This window comes from Lissotriton vulgaris, chromosome 6 (assembly GCF_964263255.1).
Source record: "Lissotriton vulgaris chromosome 6, aLisVul1.2, whole genome shotgun sequence".
In the NCBI taxonomy this organism is placed as follows: Eukaryota; Metazoa; Chordata; class Amphibia; order Caudata; family Salamandridae; genus Lissotriton; species Lissotriton vulgaris.
Genome location: NC_141694.1, coordinates 367,961,026 through 367,982,443, shown reverse-complemented (window position 1 = coordinate 367,982,443; position 21,418 = coordinate 367,961,026). Strand labels below are relative to the sequence as shown.

Genomic DNA, 21,418 nt, shown 5'->3' with positions numbered 1-21,418 from the left:
AATTGTCAGTACCTTGCTTAGGCCTATTGCGTTGATGGATAAGAGGAGCACGTGCAGTGGTCAAGGGTTATATTTCTGGGCTGTTAGTGCTTGCCTTTTGGGTCTTCATGATCTGTTAGATATAGAAAAAAGAGGGTTCAGACATATGCTAATACAAGGTTGTGATTCCAAATTGTTCCCAATAGATTTCAAACAGTTGTTTTCGAACTATTCAGATATTAAGTTGCAGGTTTCTGTGATCATTAATCAGTTGCAGTCAGTCAAATAATTATCACATTGTATCTTGTCAAAATTCGATTTGAATGTATTCTGTTTGCACTGCTTGTGACCGGTGCATTTCAAATCAGCTTTTTTCACATAGGATGATGGGATACCTTATTCACGTTGGGCACATTTTATTTTATTGCATTCGAGATAAACTCATAAATGGCCACTTCTTTCTAAAATCAAGTTGAATATTCTTTACTTATAAAACACCAAACTCTGAATTACATCCTGGGCCATGACAAACTTAAAAATAGACAAAAATGTGCCAAAGCGTCTACCAACTTTTGAGGACTAGGGGAATCAAAGTGAAATAGTTTTAAATAGCTGGTGAATGAGAAACAAACAACGAAGTGCCATTGACACCCTTTTTCTGTTCCTCACATAACCCAAAGAAAAAGGCAGAGCAGAAGAAGAAAGTGGAAGGCAAATAAATAAGGAGGTAAACAGGAAAAAATAGGGGCGGTAGAAGAGAAAGAAATGAGAGTGAAGAGAAAGGAGGGAGACGTGATTTAAAGAAAAACTAAAAACAAACATAGATCCAGAACCGGGAGGAGCCATAAGAAGGAAAGGAGGTGAAGAAAAGAGGCATGGACAAAGGCAGGAAGAAGGTATGGTTGCACCCTTTCCATAAAACTAAATAAAGAAGAAAATTGAAGAGGAGGGGAAAAAAGTAGCCACAGTGGAAATAAAATGAGGATGTAAGAGGAGGGGCACAGTTCCTTTGACATTAAAAGAGTATTTGACCGGTTGAGTTAACCGACATGGTGAATGTCATGCAATAAAGATGGAAAAATATTTGTCAAGTCAAGATGGCCAGGTCATTTTGTAAAAATAAAATTAGCAATAGCACAAAGAACTGGTTTTAAGCTGTTTCCTAACTATGATGCCCTCCATGCGACACGATGGATGCACCCTATTTACTATATGGCACTCCATGTCGCAAAGAGTGACAAATACCTCAGGAATCCTTATGGATCTATCGGATGCAAAAGATATGCATTGCTGGAGTTTTGTCGCAAGCAAGATGCAACTCCAGTAATGCATGAGGCAGGCCCACACACATAGCACTGTGTCACCTTTACACCTGCTAGGAGGCAGGCGTAAGGTTTTGACGCAGTGGCATCCTAGAAATGGTGCAGTGAAATCGGATAGTTTTCACTGCATCACACCTACGAGGCTTTGGTGCATGGGAACACCCACCCTGCATACATTATTACTGATTCAAGTATAGTGTGGCACGTGGCTTTACAAGGTGATGCATTTGCCTAGATGCATCACCTTGTAAATATGGCGCAACGTGTTGCATTGTTTATGCCACCGCGGTGTCACGAAAAGTGATGCCATGGCGGGGCAAACGTGTCGCAGGGGGCTCATAAGTAAGCCCCTTAATTTTTAGATTGCCAATTTGAAGTGCTTTTAAGAGCAAAGTATATTTCCCTAACTGTCAATTTTTTGGTATGCAAGGCAAGAAGGCATTGGTAATCAGAGAGTATTTTAATGGACTTAGAGGGGCATTTAAATGGAAATAAATGGAAGAATTGTCAAAAACAATTGTGGGTATCTCTATGTCCTATTTAGAATGTATACCCTGTTAAATACTCAAAATTCTTCTATTGGGGAATAGCACGTCCATGGCTCATGGTGTTTGCTTCTCCATTTATGCAAGTTTCATCTGCCACGAATCAGAGAAGAAAACACATGTTCTTTGCATACAAATTGAAATCCTTTTTTGCCACAAACAGGAGTTTACACCCAAAGTGGGATTACCATCCCCACTGTGAGAGGGGCCTTAGAAGAAGCTCAGAATATTAAACCCGCTCAGTATCTTCCAGAAACAGCTCAAGGTCCACCATCCCAAAAAATATCTGATAGGAAGAAACTCTTTCTGAGGTCAGATGTTTTTTGACCTTGACGATCTTTAACCCTTTCCATGCGGCCGTGATTCCCCTGGTGTGCTGTAAACAACACGAACAGGGGCGGGACATGACGAACCCCAGCCGTCATCAGCACACGAGCACCGTAGTGCATGATGGCTGGGGTTCGTCATCAGCATGGAAGGGGTTAAGAGACTGGGAATGAACAAATAGCAGACGCAGTGGCGGTTTCTTACTGAGGGCTTCGGGGCTCCGCCCCTGTTACATTCTACAATATTACAGCAATGCCCATATACATTTTATTCTAATTAAAAAATACCTCCTTTGTTATTTGGTATTGTCTACTCTACATACTAGTTGTTTTTGGAAAACAGGGCACTGTCTGCCCCATTTACTGACACCGCAACGCCGCCGCTGTTGAGCAGTGACCCCTGTCACGTGACTCTGTTTGACTGCTTGCTTGCTCCCGCTCCGGGCAGGCCCATAGACGCATAACCACTTCCATGCTCGTGATGGAACCACTCCGTCACGAGCCTCAGTTGAGCTGTGCCCATGATGGAGCGCTCCGTCATGAGCACAGCTCAACCGAGGCTCGTGACGGAGCGGTTCTGTCACGAGCATGTGAGCGCCGCTCGGCCCCCCCTCCCGCCTAGTGCTGCGGCGGAATTGCCGCCGGAGTGAAGGGGTTAAGTGTTTGCCAGCTGACAACCTCTCAGGCCTGAAGTCTGTGAGGTCATCAGCTCGGCAAAGACTGAGCTTCAAGGCCCAGTCTCCATCCCCTGATGGCGTGAAGGTAGAGTTAGCCCCGGGCGTTTTAATTTCAAGCCCGGTATCGCTAACCTTCCATGTCAATCAGAGAGTGGAGACTGGAGAGCTTGTTACCCCTACCTTTTCCAACTCGTCACAGGGCGTGGTGGCAGGGAACCCACCCTGTGATGACTTGGGAAAGGGTGTGGCTGTGGCAGGTGGGAAGCACAGGAATAAAGCCTGCGCAGACTTGGAGTCTGCTTCCCGCGCACAAGTCTTCATCAATTGAAGTGATGGAAGCCATTTCACCAGTGCTGTCTGTGTCACTTCAGAAGTTCAGACTGCATGGTTTTTGGAGCCGAGGCCAGGGCCCGAGGCAGTCAATCCGACTCGGATTCTACGATACTACGTTCAGGCAGTTCACAAGGTAAGGCTCAGGCGGGCATTTTTTAAACTTTTTTGTAGGCCCGTTTAGCCTTAGAGCCTCGTTGCATTGATTGATGTCGGGGTGAGGAGGGGGGCAGACACAGTACATTTCCAAATATTTTAGTTTTGTTCAGAGTTCAACAATTGCATATCTATTCTTTGCCCCCCATAAATAAAACAAAACGTTTATTCAAACGCTGTTAGTATTATTTTTGCGCATTGAAAAAAATCTTTCACTGACTCTAATCAACAATGGTGAATGTATGGTGGGTATTACATTTGGGCCCTTGCTACATTACACAAGCTCAGAGGTTTGTAAGCACCACGAGGCTAAGCGATTTGCCCAGAATCACAGGATCTATTAGAGCCGGTGCTGAGACTCGAACAGCACTTAGTGCTTTTTCTTGAGCCTCCGTTTCACATTGAGTCGTGTGCTACATGTATACATATTTATGTACAGACTATAGCTCCATACAGTGAAAATATTATACATGTAACATACGAGGCGAACTGGAGGTTCGTGAAAAAAATTTGAAAATCAGTGAGCGCTTTTTGAGTCTCGGCCTCACTCTCTGTTCATTAGGATAATTGAAAGTCTTACAGACAAAATGTGCTTGAGCTGGCAACATCTATAGCTCACATTTTTCATAACAATTTAGAAGGAGTATAGATGTCACTGGAATTCAATAGTAATCTCTCGAAGCAGGAACACTGTTTCTCAGTGCCTGATTGTATGTATGTAACAGGACTGCACCATCTATCTTCTGCATGGCATAAAAGAGCTCTGCATATGGCGCACAGACAGCATACATATTGAAGGCTGCAGAGTCTTGGTAAGCTAAGAGATTTTATTATATGAATGCTTGGAAAGGTGCTTGGCATTTGTCCAAATCAGTGAACCCTTGATTGTTGCAACCAAAAACTCTGTAAATTGCTGGTTTTATTGTTGGGAAGTCATAAATTGTGAGCTGGATGTGTTCGTCCCTGCTCAATGCCGCCTGCTGGAGTGTATAGACTAGAGTGAAAATAAAGAGGGGAAGGCGAAAGCTGGTCTGAGGTGACTTTCACATTTGGAGCAATTAAGTTGCTTTTTGTGAGCTTTTAAGCCTTTTAATTGCTAATTGGTGATCTGACAGTCAACGTGTTTATTTACAGCTGCCAAGTCTTCAGATTGCTTACGTGTGACAGTTCGAGTTTTGGTGTACTAATGTCCACTTGTACAAGTGGCTCACTACAGAAACTGTTGAATGTTTTTAATGCAGTAAGATATAGGTCAGTTCTGAGATGTTTAAATATTTTAACACCACACGTTCACAATTGCTATATGAACTTTCTTGCATTCTCAAATTTGCTTTCAAATGTACTATTTGCCATTGTTTTCTTCAAACTTTTCTCTGGTGAAGAACCCCCAAACGCCCTTTCTGTTAGTTAGGCTTCTGCTCTTAGTACGCTTGCACCATAACACTTATACCCAGCTTTTACGCCTCATCATTTTCAAATGTCACCAGCCGCCACTGAGCAGACCTGAAAGAGTTAGATAATTGTGAGATTTACAATATGTGTGAAGAAAAATCAGTTGGACAGGGTCCGGATTTTGATTCTCTTGAGAAAAAAAATAAAAGCAGTTCAGAACATATGTTGAGAGATGCAGTGGGTATGCTCAGGGGTAAAAGAGTGGCCCAGGTCATGTAAACAGGTATTTATTTTTCAGTGCTTCCATAGGCATTTAGGCTGGCACTGTCTAAGCCAAATATATCTGCCAGCACCCATTAAGTGTGGAAATTGTCTTTGTGCATAATCTCTGAATGTTATTAACTCTCCATTAGCTCGAAGTACTGCTCCGCAATGCTATACTTTACGTAGATTTTCATAGAATTCACACTCGTGTGGTTCAATAGGCCACCCAGGCTTGGATGTACGCCAGTTCAGCTCTACAGTTAAGTTCTCTCCATCAAGCGTAGGTCTTTTCCCTTTTGTAACTCAACAGGCTTCGACACATTTCTTTTCTCATACATGTAGTTTCAGATTACACACACATGTTATTCATTATTTCCAACGTAATATGAAATTCCTTTAAACTTGCATTTCTATACACTACAAGCTTAGACATCAAATCGCAAGAAGAAACGTACATTTGGATACAAAAGCCAGACCCTAAATATTTTAACGTTCATAGGAATCTTCTGCCAGAGTTTATGAGGCAGACAGTTTATTAGTCACTACCTTCTCGCTCCCAAAATAAACTTCTCCGTCTCACCTTAAACATCCTAAATTCACGTAGGATTGGTCAAATCCACTTCAGTAAGTGTGATTAACAAATACGTCACCAAACCGTTCGGTGTCTCAACTGCTGATTATCATTAGGAGCGAGAGCTACTATTCTAAGACACACCTGACATGGATGCAGAAGAATCTTTTACGAGCTTAACTCACCTTTCGCTTTGATATCTTTGTACTCGTCAGCATCTCCTCAAATGTATACTAATTGTAGGACCTGAATTGGTTATTTTTCCAGGTTGTCCATACCAACCATTAATTGACAGCGAATGGTAACCCTTCACTGACACGGGAATGTGAGCACAGAATAAGGGAAACATTATATAAAACAAATATTGAAGTCTCGTGAATAAAAAATCAAATACCAACATGAGGAGACCTTGGGGGTTCTGCAAGATTTCAAAAGAATATCAAAAAATGACTTCAGAGAGAAATTGGGAAATGAACAGCTTTGAATGCTAACAAAAATCTCTAGACTCCTAATACTAACACACACTAATACGAATAATTAAAGACACATGTTAACGGCAGGACAAGTAAAAATGCCGTGTACTCCCAGAACTAGTCCTTTGCTTGATCAACGATTTGAAACGTCATTAAAATATAAGTTTCAATGGGTCTTACAATAGCAAATAAGTATTTAGAGACTTTGTGGCTGAGCTTTTATACTACAACAATTATTAGCTCTAATGAGTAGGAATGAGTAGGTAGGCAGTAAAAGAAAATGACTAATGTTTATACAGCTCGTGCTTTGCCACACAAATGTATGGCTAACAAATTTGAATCACATATTTGTTGTCCTTAACAAAATACGGGGCATATTCAAAAGCCCATATCACCACCGGTGGCGATAGTGGCCTCGCCTTATTCACAAGGCAGCATAAAGCCACTTAACATGGCTTAACACTGCCTGTGAATAAGGCCCCCTTTCATGCTGTGTTTAGCATGAAAGGGGCGTGCAGTAGGTGTTCCACCGCATCACCCATTGATTTTGATGCTGCTCCTTTTTCACAAGGGCAGCGTAAATAGGAGGCACTGCCAAAATTAAGGCCAGGAAAACCCTGGTCTTAAATTGGCGAAACGAGGAGAAATACTTTATTTCTCCTCGTTTTTGCTTTTTCCATGTGTCCTGCCTTGTGCAGCACACACGGAAAAAGCAAAATGCCATGGTTTGTGTATGTACAGGTGTCCCTTCCTGTACATAAACAAACCTTTTTTTCAAATGCTATTTTGTAACTTGCATGTGTGCTGCATGAAGCAGCACACATGTAAGTTACAAACTGGCATTTTAGGTTTGTTTATGTGCAGAACCACTATATTTCCGCCTTTGTCAGCCGGTTTTATCTCGATGGTGTTATTGTTCTTAAGAGTTTGTAATGCCATGCGTTCTTTTTTGTTCAGGTTCTCCTTTTGTTTTTGATTTCCATTATTTTCCATTTTATCAAGATCTCCTATTACTAAGTTGTGAAATATATCAATTTTATTCCCAGGATGTAAGGCGGGGCAGAAGTTTGATTTCTTTTTAAATCCTGTGGCTATTCATTTGTTTGTTTCTATTCCCATCTCTTCCAGAACTGGTGTGTTTGGCATCTGGGAGTCTGTTGATTCATTTGCCAGTTCATATTCTGTTCGAAGTTGTGGTATTTCTGTGATAAAACTGGCCAACAAAGGCGGAAATATAGTGGTTCTGGAGAAAAACGACTATATAGAAGAAGCCATGCGCCAACTGAATGACAAATATAACTATAAAATTTTACAAAAAAATCCCATCCAAGATCTCATGATGGTTTGAGAAATAAATTAGATCTATGGTAAAATAAGGGACTGTTAACGGACGATGAGAGAAAATTCTTAATGGTGGACAATCCTATCACTCCCACCATTTATTATCTCCCAAAAGTTCACAAAACATTAAATAAACCACCTGGATGACCCATCATAACTAGCTGCGGGAGCCTCTACGAAAACATCTCAACTTACATAGATCATTTCCTAGCTCCAATTGTACCAACGCTCAGCTCGTATATAAAGGATACTGGCGATTTTCTGCGCATACCCATGAACACCGAGGGGCAACCCACATATCTTCTGGTGACAATTGATGTCATATCACTATATACCTCCATCAACCATGAGATAGGTATACAGGCGAACCAATATTTCCTCCAACAACGACCCTTAAATGAACTGGACCATTCAAAGATGCTGATTGAAATGATAACGCTGTGCTTGTACAACAATGTTTTCCTTTTCAATAAGAAGATCTATGCACAGTGCTGTGGAACAGTGATGGGAGTTTCCTTCTCTCCAAGCTATGCGAACCTCATGATGGGGTGGTGGGAGAGCAGCATAGCTTGGAGAGAAGAAAACGACCATCACATGGCCAACCTAGCACTATTTTATTTATTTATTTATTAATATATGCTTGTATAGCGCAGGAATTCAACCCCCGAAGGGGTATCTCCGCGCTTATGTTCTTACCAAAGCTATATCCAGAGAGAAGATCATCAGGCAATGAAAGGTGTCTACATGGTCTACTATGGCTACGTTTTATTGACGACTTGTTAGTATTATGGAAGGTAACAGAATCAGAATTCCTAACCTTCTTCTCAATACTGAACATCAATGATGTGGGCCTAAAATTCACTTGCACTACAAGTGCCAAAGAAATAGAATTTCTAGACACCAAGGTCTATGTCAAGGACAACAAAATACATACTACTGTCCATAGGAAGAAAACTGCAACAAACAGTTTACTGCATGGCTTAAGTTTTCATCCTGAAAAACTCAAAAAAAGTATACCCTATGGAGAATTTTTAAGGATGAAAAGAAACTGTTCAGAAAATTCAGAAATGGAGAAGTTTGCAGAAACTGAAACACGGTTCGCACAACGTGGATTCAAGCAAACAGACATCAACAGAGGTGAGGCGAAAGCTAGGAAGAGAACTAGAGCAGAAACTCTACTCACCAAGAAGGAACAAGAAAATCCTGTACACATTGAAGGAGAATCTGAAAAGATCAGGAATAGGATTGGGGACACAGCATCAAAGGATGAACAGCCACAAATGGTAATGACGTTCAGCAAAGAAAGTTATAAAATTAAAATTACTGATGAAATATTGGCATGTCTTGCAAAAAGATCCTGACATTGGTAACATCATAGGTGAACGTCCTTTAACGTCATATCGAAGAGCACCGACTCTCTCTGATCATCTTGAGCGGAGTCATTTTGAAATAAAGAAATCTGAATCTTGGCTGCAAACTAGAACCAAAGGTTTCACAAAATGCATAACATGCAAGGCCTGCAAAGTAGGCAAAAACATGAAAAATCTTAAAGACCCAGTGGGAAAGAACTTTGAAATCAGGGACAATATCAACTGTGAGTCCTCATATGTGGTGTATATGCTTCAGTGTTATTGTGGTAAACAATATATCGGAAGTACAGTGTGTCCTCTTAAAAAATTGATATTGGATCATGTTCATGCAATACAGAATGGGGACTACACGAACGCAATGGCTAAACATATCGGCTCCCATCAAGGACAAATATGGTTAGATGTGAAATACTTTGGCCTAGCAATGATTCCACAACATGAACGAGGTGGAAATAGAGTGCAAACACTGAGGAGACTGGAGTCAAAACTCATAATGAGATTCAGAACAAAAAAACCGCTGGGCCTTAACGGGGATGAGGAAGTGTACGTTCATCTATAGGACACAGGGTCGTGATGACATATGGACTCTCCAGACATGAAAATAAGAAGAAACGAACAGACAAATACATATCAATGAAAAGAAAACATGCAGGACATATGATCACGGAGATCATGAATATAATATAGAAACGTCCTTGTTTAGATGTGTTTAGATGTGTTGGTTTTAAACAATATAGATTATGTAATACAGTATGAAGATGTATGTAACAGCAACACAATCACAGGCCAAATTGTACGAAACAGGACTACAGATAATATTTAAATATAATGTGGTAGACTCACAGCGGTGGCCAGGGCACTCAGCCCTAGAAATGGTAAAGACACTCAATCATATAATTACATACACAATCAATACAATAGCTACTGCGATATTGATCACTGGAATCATTGCTTCGCCATGAATCTAAAACGCCATTTAAACCTTGAGAGTGGCGCTAGGTGTAATGTAATTACAATACACCGCTGCAATACTCCACCAATAGTGAAATACACATACATGGCCGTTTTGATAAAGTTTTATCGAAACTATACATACACGCACTACATGGCCCATAATGCGCCGCAAAAACTAATGGGTGCAGCAGCATAAATAGAAAAACTGAAAAGGGACAAATGTATAACACTGCTGTGAACAGGAACTACGGTTTGAAACGCGTAGGTTATCACAGTCTGGAATAAATCATCTTTGAAACTACCAAGAGGAGTGCCACGTTTTCTTTCTTTTTCTTTTTTTGTGAGGAATATATATATATGTATAAAAGAAAAAAAAAAAATATATATATATATATATATATATATATATATATATATATATATATATATATATATAGATTCCAACCGGAGGTTGCGGCGCTTCCACAACAGACCCAGTACGCAGACACAGATAGATAAATCCACAGCCAGACTTTTTAAAGGTATTTTCTTCGTCCTTTATTCCATCTTACGTGCAGAGGTGCAACACACTGCCAAACAGACGCGTTTCGGGCGTGAACGCCCTTGCTCACTGTCAGCGGGTAAGCGGTATATACAAGGTTTAAATACATTGGTTGATTGTTCAAAACGCACCAAAAAGCCTCATTCAGTGACATTGAACTAAAGAGAGGACTAAAGCTACAACCTTTTTTGCGTTAAATACGAATAATGGTTCGGCCATATTATAGTGGAGCCAAATTCAAAGTAGTTGTGCACAAACATTGGAAAATATATACAATAAAGAATCAACCCATAGTTTCAACATCCGTGGTACGACTTTTAACAAACTATGCAAGGAGAAAAAATGCAAATTATTTATAGCAGCATTGATGTAAACATACTACACGTGCAAATACGCATAAATTGTTCATTGTGCAAATACGCCGCATAATAACTGTACAAATACAATGGTTTACACACTAAAACAATAGATGTATGTACATGATAAAGTGCAAATGCTTAGCAGCCTAATCTTTTGTAAACATTATACGTGCAAATACGCAAACTTATTAAAACGTACAAATACGTAATGAATAAAATATGCATTTCATATATATACAACAGAGAAATTGAAATCGAGTCCTTGCATGTAAATATAGCATACCACAAACTGTCCACATTTTATGGGCAATGTTTTAACGATTCAATTGTAAATCCAAACTTTATCCAATGCACAAACTTGAATTGGTTATCCCTGGTGTGTTGGCTAATCTATATACCGGCGCGTATAGTATTATCACCAATACATCCAATGTATTACTCTACCGCTCAAAAAGATACAAAAAAATATAACTAAATGGTGAGGGAGTGCTAGAATGTCCTACATATATCACAGAGAGGACATCAGGATGTGAAGGGAAAAAAAAAATTTCCAAAAAAAAACTGTTTCAGTGAATTAAAATATGTAAATACATACAGATACTACTTTGTCCACAAATCAAGCAAAGCGACAGCTTACATGGTGGTTATATAAGATGCCTAAGGGGACCATGGAATGAAAGAAAATGCAATGACATACAGATAATGCTAATGAAGCAATGATCAGGAAATGTAAAATGACATCCAAGTAACCAGTTGCCACGAGAAGTTCACAACATTGCAACTGAACTGCCAATGATTACAGAAAGGTGCTCAGATCTTCCCCCATGTTCAAACCTCCTGGGGTCTTAGTGTTGAGGCGAACTATGTATAGGGACTCCAACTGCCTTAGACGTTTTTCATAATCACCACCTTTCTTGCTGGTCTTGACTGCATCAATTACAAAATAACTGAGATGGGAAAGGTTTCGATTATGGAATTGGTCAAAATGGCGAGCTACTGGATAGCTTTTATCACAGTTCACTATAGCTCTCAAGTGCTGTAGGATGCGTTGGTGCACTGGTAACTTCGTGCTCCCGACGTACCTCAGATTGCACGTACATGTGAGAACATATATAGCTAACTCTGTTTTACAATTGAAATAGGCTCTTAAATTGATAGGTTTGTCATCAAAAGGCGTCATATACGATTTGGTGTTGGTTCCAAATTTACACGCCCTACAAGATATACAGCGGAAGAAACCCTTCCTTGATGACAACCAATCTGCCTTGCTAGCAGTTTCGGGGGAACTAGAAACCAAAGCATTCCTCATACTGTAAGCTCGCCTATAGGTAATTTCAGGCTTGTTGGGCATTATCTGTTTCAAAACTGGGTCTGTAAGAATAACTGACCACTGTTTCCTGACCATTTTGGAAATTTGGTTGGCCTGTCGACTGAAACCTGTAATCAATCTAATGGAATTACTGTTGCCAACTGAATTATCAATAACAGAAGTGGAGTTGCTGGGGGCCTGCAAAAGCTTGGATCTATCCAATTTATTAGCTTTATCCATTGCCGATCTAAGGGCACAGGGTTTATAACCCCTCGCTTCCATCCTTTTCATCGCTTCTATTTGATGGAGGTTCCTTTGCTCAGATGAACTACAAGTTCTATGAATTCTGAGGAACTCCCCATAGGGGATGGATCTAATAGTGTGCCCTGGATGGAAACTCTGCGCGTGCAGAATGGTATTGCCAGCTGTACTCTTCCTATACAGGCCTGTTGTTATACCACCATTAACTATACTGACTTGAACATCCAGAAAGCTAACGTTGGTCTCACTTATGTCTGCGCTAAAAATGAGGTTGGCATCATTAATGTTAATGGCATTGACAAAATTGATAGCCTCTTCTTTACTCCCTCGCCATATGATGAAAATATCATCAATGTAACGCATATATTTAATGATGTTTTCTTGCCAAATGGTTGCAAATTGTGTCCTGAGGACATGCTCCTCCCACCATCCCACGTGGAGCCCCGCGTAGGTCGGGGAGAAACATGCCCCCATGGCGACCCCCCTTAGCTGCCTGTACAATTTGTCATCGAACAAAAAGACATTGTTATTGAGGCACAACTCAACCATGGTTAATAACATTGCGTTATGTTTGTGGAATTCCACTGGTCTTTTGGCGAGGAAATGGCTTAAAGCCTTCAAACCATCGTGATGGGATATGCTGGTATAAAGGCTGGCAATGTCCATGGTGATCAATAGAAAGTCAGTAGACCATTCACATTGTTCCAAATTTCTCAAAAAATCTGTACTGTCTCTAATATATGCCGGTAAGGTGGTCACAAAGCCTTGCAAATAATGATCGATGTATTTAGACGTATTTTCAAACAGGCTGTGGATGGCAGATACTATCGGTCTCCCAGGTACTGGTCTTACCCCCTTGTGGACCTTTGGAATGAAATATAAATTTGGTATGACAGGATGATCTTTATACAGATATTTCATTTCTTCCTTGGTAAGAAGACCATCCCGTTTCCATCCATTTAGTTGCTTCCAATATGCTGTTTGAATGTTCTTGACCGTTTTAAAGTCACAGGGTTCATAACAGACTGTGTCATTGAGGTGGCGAAATGCTTCTTCCATATATTCAGCTCTGCTCCAAAGAACCACATTACCACCTTTGTCTGACTGATTGATTATGATGGTATTGTCAGATTGCAGTTTTTTCATCAAGTCATTGTATGGTTTGATCTTGGCATTGGTGACACTTTTTTGTCTACAGACTTGGATATGTAGTTTCTTCAATTCATCCGTTAATAAATCTGCATAGGTGTCTATGGCATCCTTGGGCATAGAAGGAATGAACGTAGAAGCAGGTTTGAAACCACTGGGTTCACTTTGGCCAATATCAAGATTTTCTTCATTGGCCATTTCCTGAGTGCAAGGGGTGGATGTCAATTCATTGCGTAACCCATGCATCGATTTTAAAAGAGGTATATCCCTGGCCTGCAACCCACTTCTATCTGGATTGGATATAGAGAGGCCGGTTTTTTTGTTTTGAATTGAGTCCCCCTTAATAGCATAGTATTTTCGCAATTTAAGTTTTCTAATAAACTTGAAGACATCCACTCGCGTATTTCCATAGTCAAAATTGCTCTCAGGGCAAAAGGACAGTCCTAAAGCTAACAGTTGTTTTTCTGCTTGATCAAGTTGTACATCGGTCAAATTGATAATAGATTTCTCGATCGCTGCTACTTGTTCGCAGCGTTCTTCTTCCTTTGCGGCCTCCCTTTGTTTTTTTGCGCATTTCCGTGATTTCGCCTCTAGCACATAGGATTCGAATCCCAAGAGACGATGCAGACCCAATATCGTGCTGAATATTCTTTATTGTAATTACTCGCCCAACACCACCGCCATGACGCGTTTCGGTCCTTCTCGGACCTTGATCACATGACACATCACATGGGCAGAACAACACTTTTTAAAGTGACAGTGCAATTACCAATGTGCTAAACATGGATGAAAGACTCAGTCCCTGCTTCAATGCAGTTATAGCTGTACAATACAGTACTAATTGGCTTTAGCTTGTTAAGCTACCCTCCAGTGCAAATATTGCTGTAAAATACAATAAAGATAAAGTGCAAGACGTGCCAAAATCATGTGCAAATTCGCAATTCGAGTAAACATTTACAATAAATATTTGCTACATCGAATAAAAAAACATCAATAAATAATTAAATTCATTATTTCTGATAAAAACATCTTTGAAACTACCAAGAGGAGTGCCACGTTTTCTTTCTTTTTCTTTTTTTTGTGAGGAATATATATATATGTATAAAACAAAAAACTAAAAAAATATATATATATATATATTACCTACTGGTGGTCGCCAGTAGGTATATATAGTTAGGATTTTTTCTCTATGGGATTTTTGAAAATTCTATGTCTAATAACTTTGGCGTTTGTGGACGGAATTGGCTGAAATTTTCAGGAAAATTGAACATTTTGTTTCTGAGCAGCCCCTGACAATTTGGGGGGGTTTCATCAAGAGGGGGCCGAGAAAAAAGGGGGGTCCCAAAACGCGTTTTTCCCATGTTAATTTCCATAGGGCGGTTGGCCTCACTTTTAGCTCGAACAGGTGAATGGATTTGCACGAAACTTGGCAAAATTGTAGGGACTGTTAGCCCGATGTGCCTTTGCTAGGTCTCAATATATGTGCTCCAGTGGATTGTGAGTAATTTAGATTCAAAAAAAGATATATATCTGGGCGGAGCCTAACCACACATCTGATCTGATTGGCTGTCAGCACTTCATCCAAGAAGTGTTGGCAGCCATCTTGGGACCAATATACATGATAGCACCTCATTAAAAAGCATTGTAGTTAATAGAGGGTTTTAGGACTTTAGTTACATTATAAATCATTTGTTGATGGTACCATACTCGTTTTAGGAATTGTGGTGGGTTCTAAGGTGATTTTACCATGTGAAAAAACCTTCTGCTGTGATATCATGAATATTGTTTGAAAGAAAACTAATATCTCATGATTTTCCCACAGTGGTTTGGAAGGGGATCTATAAGCTAAACTGAAAGCATATTTTCTGTAAATTCACATTATCTTTCTCAGTCATGTGAAAATGAAGTCTGACATTCTCAGTAAAACATGTACATTCAACAAGGACAGAGACTGTCAGTTGATTCCTTTGTGTTCTACTGCAGCCTCCTAGAGTGTTCTAAAGAACAACTAGAGCGCTAACAGTCCTACTTATTACAAAGGTATGGCACACCTGAAGCCATCTTGATTGGAATAAAGTGGTAACTCTTAAAACATTTAATTTAAAAAGAAACAACATGAGGGGGTATATTTTGCCATAGAAAGTATGATTAGTGCTGCAGAATGAAAAATTAGGGCACATTTTGAGTGACTTCTCAAATCCTTTTCTATTTCATTAAAACATTCTGACATGCAGTCTCCCAAAATGGCCACCAGAGACAAAAGAGCCCAAATGTAGCCCAAATATCACCCAGATGTAGCCCAAGTATAGCCCAATCACAGAATGTCCCAGAGTGTTCTAAAGAACAACTAGAGCGCTAACAGTCCTACTTATTACAAAGGTATGGCACACCTGAAGCCATCTTGATTGGAATAAAGTGGTAACTCTTAAAACATTTAATTTAAAAAGAAACAACATGAGGGGGTATATTTTGCCATAGAAAGTATGATTAGTGCTGCAGAATGAAAAATTAGGGCACATTTTGAGTGACTTCTCAAATCCTTTTCTATTTCATTAAAACATTCTGACATGCAGTCTCCCAAAAGGCCACCAGAGACAAAAGAGCCCAAATGTAGCCCAAATATCACCCAGATGTAGCCCAAGTATAGCCCAATGACAGAATGTCCCAGAGTGTTCTAAAGAACAACTAGAGCGCTAACAGTCCTACTTATTACAAAGGTATAGCACACCTGGAGCCATCATGATGGGAATAAAGTGGTAACTCTTAAAACATTTAATTTAAAAAGGAACAAAATGAGGGGGTATATTATGCAATAGAAGGTATTATTAGTGCTGCAGAAAGAAAAATTAGGGCACATTTTGAGTGACTTTTCAAATCCTCTTCTATTTCATTAAAAAATTCTGACATGCAGTCTCCCAAAATGGCCACCAGAGACAAAAGAGCCCAAATGTAGCCCAAATATCACCCAGATGTAGCCCAATTATAGCCCAATGACAGAATGTCCCAGAGTGTTCTAAAGAACAACTAGAGCGCTAACAGTCCTACTTATTACAAAGGTATGGCACACCTGAAGCCATCTTGATTGGAATAAAGTGGTAACTCTCAAAACATTTAATTTAAAAAGGAACAAAATGAGGGGGTATATTTTGCCATATGAATTATGATTAGTGCTGCAGAAAGAAAAATTAGGGCACATTTTGAGTGACTTCTCAAACCCTCTTCAATTTCATTAAAACATTCTGACATACAGTCTCCCAAGATGGCCACCAGAGACAAAAGAGCCTAAATGTAGCCCAAATATCACCCAGATGTACCCCAAGTATAGCCCAATGACAGAATGTCCCAGAGTGTTCTAAAGAACAACTAGAGCGCTAACAGTCTTACTTATGACAAAAGTATGGCACACCAGAAGCCATCTTGATTGGAATGAAGTGGTAAGTCTGAAAACACTCAATTTAAAAAGGAACAACATGAGGGGGTTAATTTTGCCATAGAAAGTATGATTAGTGCTTCAGAAAGAAAAATTAGGGATCATTTTGAGTGACTTCTCAAATCCTCTTCTATTTCATTAAAAAAATTCTGACATGCAGACTGAAACATGCACTTTGAATACCAGCAGCAGACGTCCCTGGTGAGCAGTAGCTTTACTACAGTGATCTAATGTGCAACTAGAGTGCTAACATTCAGAATTTATGGCAAATGTGTGACACATCTGAATGCCTTCTTGATGGAACCAAAGTAAACAAGCATTGAAAATGCAATAGATCTCGCCCTCGTTTAAGTTAAAACCATTCTGTTTGTAATGAGGTGGCTTTTTAGCTGTGCTTTTATTAGTGTTTTTTCAACTTTCATGTAAATAACATGCATCTGCATGCATATAAGTATATGTATGCATGCATTTATGTTTGTATTTATATAGATATACAGATGATATATGTTTATATATGTATGTATATATATATATTCACTGAAAAAACCATAGGCTATAGACCATATATAGTTAGGAATTAGCATTTACAAAACCTTGAAAATTCACTGAAAAAACCATAGGTTATAGACCATATATAGTTAGGAATTAGCATTTACAAAACCTTGAAAATTCACTGAAAAAACCATAGGTTATAGACCATATATAGTTAGGAATTCGCATTTACAAAACCTTATTTTACTCACACAAAACCATTGAAATTCCATATATAGTTAGTTGCACTAACTATATATCGCGCACCCGCAATCCACTGCTGATGATGTCACATATTACATCATTCATGACATGGTCAGTGACATCACTGATGACATCACTGATGACATCTCAAATGACATCACTGATGACATCACTGATGACAACATCCAGTGACTGTATGTTTCTGTAAAGTTAAAATATGTCTTACATATTGAAGAATGAGTGGATGTATAAGTGTCTGGATGAAGGATTTAGTAGGTGCATGACTGACTGTATGAGTGAGTGATTAAATGTGTCTCACTGAGTGCATGGGTTAGTGACTAAACTGTCTTAATTTGTGCATCATTATGTCTGTTGTTCTGTAAACTGTTGCATGTGTTGATAAGTAGCTATATGAGTAACTATATGGGTTATTGATTGGTTGCCCAAGTATTTGTATGGGAGACTGGGTGTGTGTGTGGGTGGCTGGGAGGTGTATGACTCTGTGCATAGATGTGTGAGCAGTTGATTCACTAGATGTATGGTTTCAAAAGTGCATGTGGAAACAGCTGTATGGGCGGTTGACTGTGTGCATGAGTGTATTGGTGAGTGAATGGATATCTCAGTGCTACATGTCAAAGTAAGTACATATGTAAAACACAGTACATGTGAGAGTTGACATATATAAATAACTGTGCATAAGAGCCAGTGAATGTGTGAGTGGCTGTATGGATCATTGTGAACTTGTATCAGGGATTGTATAAGAGAGTAAATATGTGTTAGTATATGTTTGAATAAGTAAAGTTTGTATAACTGTATAGTTGAGGAAATGGAGGTGTGATTGATTCTTTGCATGACTGACTAGGTGTGTGAGTAACTCCATGGATGAGTGACAGTCTGTGAGTGTCTGTTTACATTGATTGTATCTAAGGTTATATTAGAGTCTGAAGAGGTTCATCGTATTATCACATGAATGATATCATCAGTGATGTGATCAGTAATGTCAAATGAGATGTCATCAGTGATGTCATCAGTGATGTCATTTGAGATGTCATCAGTGATGTCATTTGAGATGTCATCAGTGATGTCATCAGTGATGTCACTGACCATGTCATGAATGATGTAATATGTGACATCATCAGCAGTGGATTGCGGGTGCGCGATATATAGTTAGTGCAACTAACTATATATGGAATTTCAATGGTTTTGTGTGAGTAAAATAAGGTTTTGTAAATGCGAATTCCTAACTATATATGGTCTATAACCTATGGTTTTTTCAGTGAATTTTCAAGGTTTTGTAAATGCTAATTCCTAACTATATATGGTCTATAACCTATGGTTTTTTCAGTGAATGAATATATATATATATATATATATATATATATATATATATATATATATATATATATATATATATATATATATATATATATATATATATATATATATATATATATACATATATATATATATATATTCCTGCTCAAAAAAACATCAAAAGCGAGTCACTCTTTACAGCGGGTGCTGAAGCGCGGTGGTGTACCACGATATTTATGAAAAGCATTTCGGGAAAGCTCCCTTCCTCGGTGACACAGAGGAAGGGAGCTTTTCCGAAACGCGTCTGTCTTGAATATAAAACCCGCTTTTGCTGATATCCCGGGAGTGCTGCTTATTCTTTTCGTGGAATAGAAAAGTTTGTGGAGCTTTCATATATATACATATATATATCCAAACTTGACTGCTCCAGCCACTTCCGACTCCCACACAGCGGCGGTACGGCGAAGAAGGAGGCGCAGACCCCACAGTACTCTAGGCAAAGTCTAGTTTATTGAATCGACCCAACACAACGCGTTTCAAGTTAAAAAGCCCTTGTTCACGTGCAAAATGTATACATGTCATCTTGATTTTTAAACTCTAAAGTGAATACACCCCTTGATCACCATCACAGGTCACCTGATCGTGATCCACAAACATATTTGGGTGTTACAGCATGTCATATTAATTTAGGCACATAAATATATTACAATACAAATAAATATGTGCAAAAAAACTATTTTTGTTATATATTATATATATAATTGAATAAATCCATCATATGTTATTCACAATGTAGTCATCTTTGTTGATATATCACCGGATAAATCCTCACATAGCCATGTGTTAAACTGTGTTTGTATAACATAATTTTTTCTTTTTTTCTGCAAAATAGGTGCAAAGTGTGCAAAAAGTGCAAATGTAAAGTGCTCACATGGACAACATATAATTATGTACAAAATTGATCTGATAAAGTAATTCCTTAATGCAAAGAATATCTAAAAGTAAATATATTAATAACAGTAAAATGTCAACAAGGGACAGAATACTATTAAAAAGATATATACAAAAGTATTAACTAGCATTAAAAAGAATATTATTATACTAAAATCAGACCATGAGGGAAAGGAAGGAAATCGAGATACATCAAAGTGTATCTGTATTTACAAAATACTTCATCATACAAATAAGAGATATTGGTACATATCAGTTTCAAATACCTCTCTCCTACCTACAAAAAGTTATGCATATCATCTGTAGTGTTTAAACCGTTAGGCCGTTTGCAGTCGAACTCTAAAATAAATTTGGTCTTTAATTGCCTTATCTGGCGTTTTCTATTACCTCCTCTTCTAGATTTGGCAACAGCGTTGATTACATAGTAAGAAAGGCAATTGATGTCATTAGCATGAGTTCGCTTAAAATTTCAAGCCACAGGATACGTTGGATCACTGTGGAGAATGGCTCCTATATGCTGCAATATCCTGACATGCACCTGCAGCTTCGTACTGCCAATGTAGTTAAGGCCACAGGTGCACGTCAGGACATATACAGCATAATCGGTTTTACAATTGTATGAACCTAGAATGGGAAAAGGAGTTTCACTGAAAGGGGTAGAATATTCAGTCATGTTTCGGCCAAACTTACATGATCTGCATGTTGTACATTTTCTAAACCCTTTGGCCGGTTGTAGACAAGAAGTAACCTTTCTAACTTCTGGTGAGACTTTGTCTAAGACAGTGCCCATAGTGCTCCCCTGTCTGAATGTAATGACTGGTGTATCAGCCAATCTATCTCGGAGAATGTTATCAGTGAGCACTGTTGGCCAATGCTTTTTGATAATAGATCTTACTTTGCCCTCTTCCATGTTATACATTGTAATTAGAATGGGGGTATTCATAATTTTATATTCAGCTGGTGATGCAGGATCTATTACTTCTTTATTTTGTTAGTCAAAAAGGCTTGTTCTAGATCTACCGTTAGCCTTCTCTATTGCATCTTCAATTACTTTTTCAGAATACCCTCTGGGGTTTAATCTGCTCACCAGATCAGACTGACATTTGGTAAAATCCACCTCATTGCTGCAAATACGTTTTAATCTTAAGATTTCTCCATATGGAATGCTAGCAATGAGGTGTTTAGGGTGATAACTTGTTGCATCAAAATAATGTTACCAGAAGTTGGTTTCCTATATAAGGTACTTTCAATTTTACCATTATTGACATAGTGTATCAGACTTTTGTCTATCCTGTATGTGTTGCTAAAATGAGTTGGTTCAAGTTCTAAAGTTTTTATAATTCCTTCCTAGGTGATGCCAGATCTTTTCCCCCTCCCTTTCTTGATCCCTTGGAATAAAAGAGTGTCTTGTTACTGGGACACCAAATGGAACACAACAGTATCCACCACTTATATTGTCCCATTGCCACTTGCGGCCCAGAGAAAAACAACCAGTTGCCAAGATTTATTGATTCTATTAGTCTCTTTTTTCTGTAAACATTAAGAGTGCTTGAAAACAGGGTCTGATTTATGCAGTGAATGCTATAAAAATTAAAATGACAGGGCCCCCTCAGCAAGGTGGGCAATTCACTGGTTTGGGCTGGCACCACTGCAAGATGTGGTCCAGTGG

General features: G+C 38.9%; 1 protein-coding gene across 1 annotated transcript in view; it reads right to left on the bottom strand.

Annotated features, from left to right (window-relative positions):
* Positions 1–21,418, bottom strand: part of MYT1L (myelin transcription factor 1 like) — a 1,231,183-nt gene that overhangs the window by 568,765 nt on the left and 641,000 nt on the right. The window contains exon 3 of the mRNA XM_086926390.1: positions 13–112. The gene's annotated coding sequence lies outside the window, so the exon portion shown is untranslated. The remainder of the gene's footprint in view (positions 1–12; positions 113–21,418) is intronic.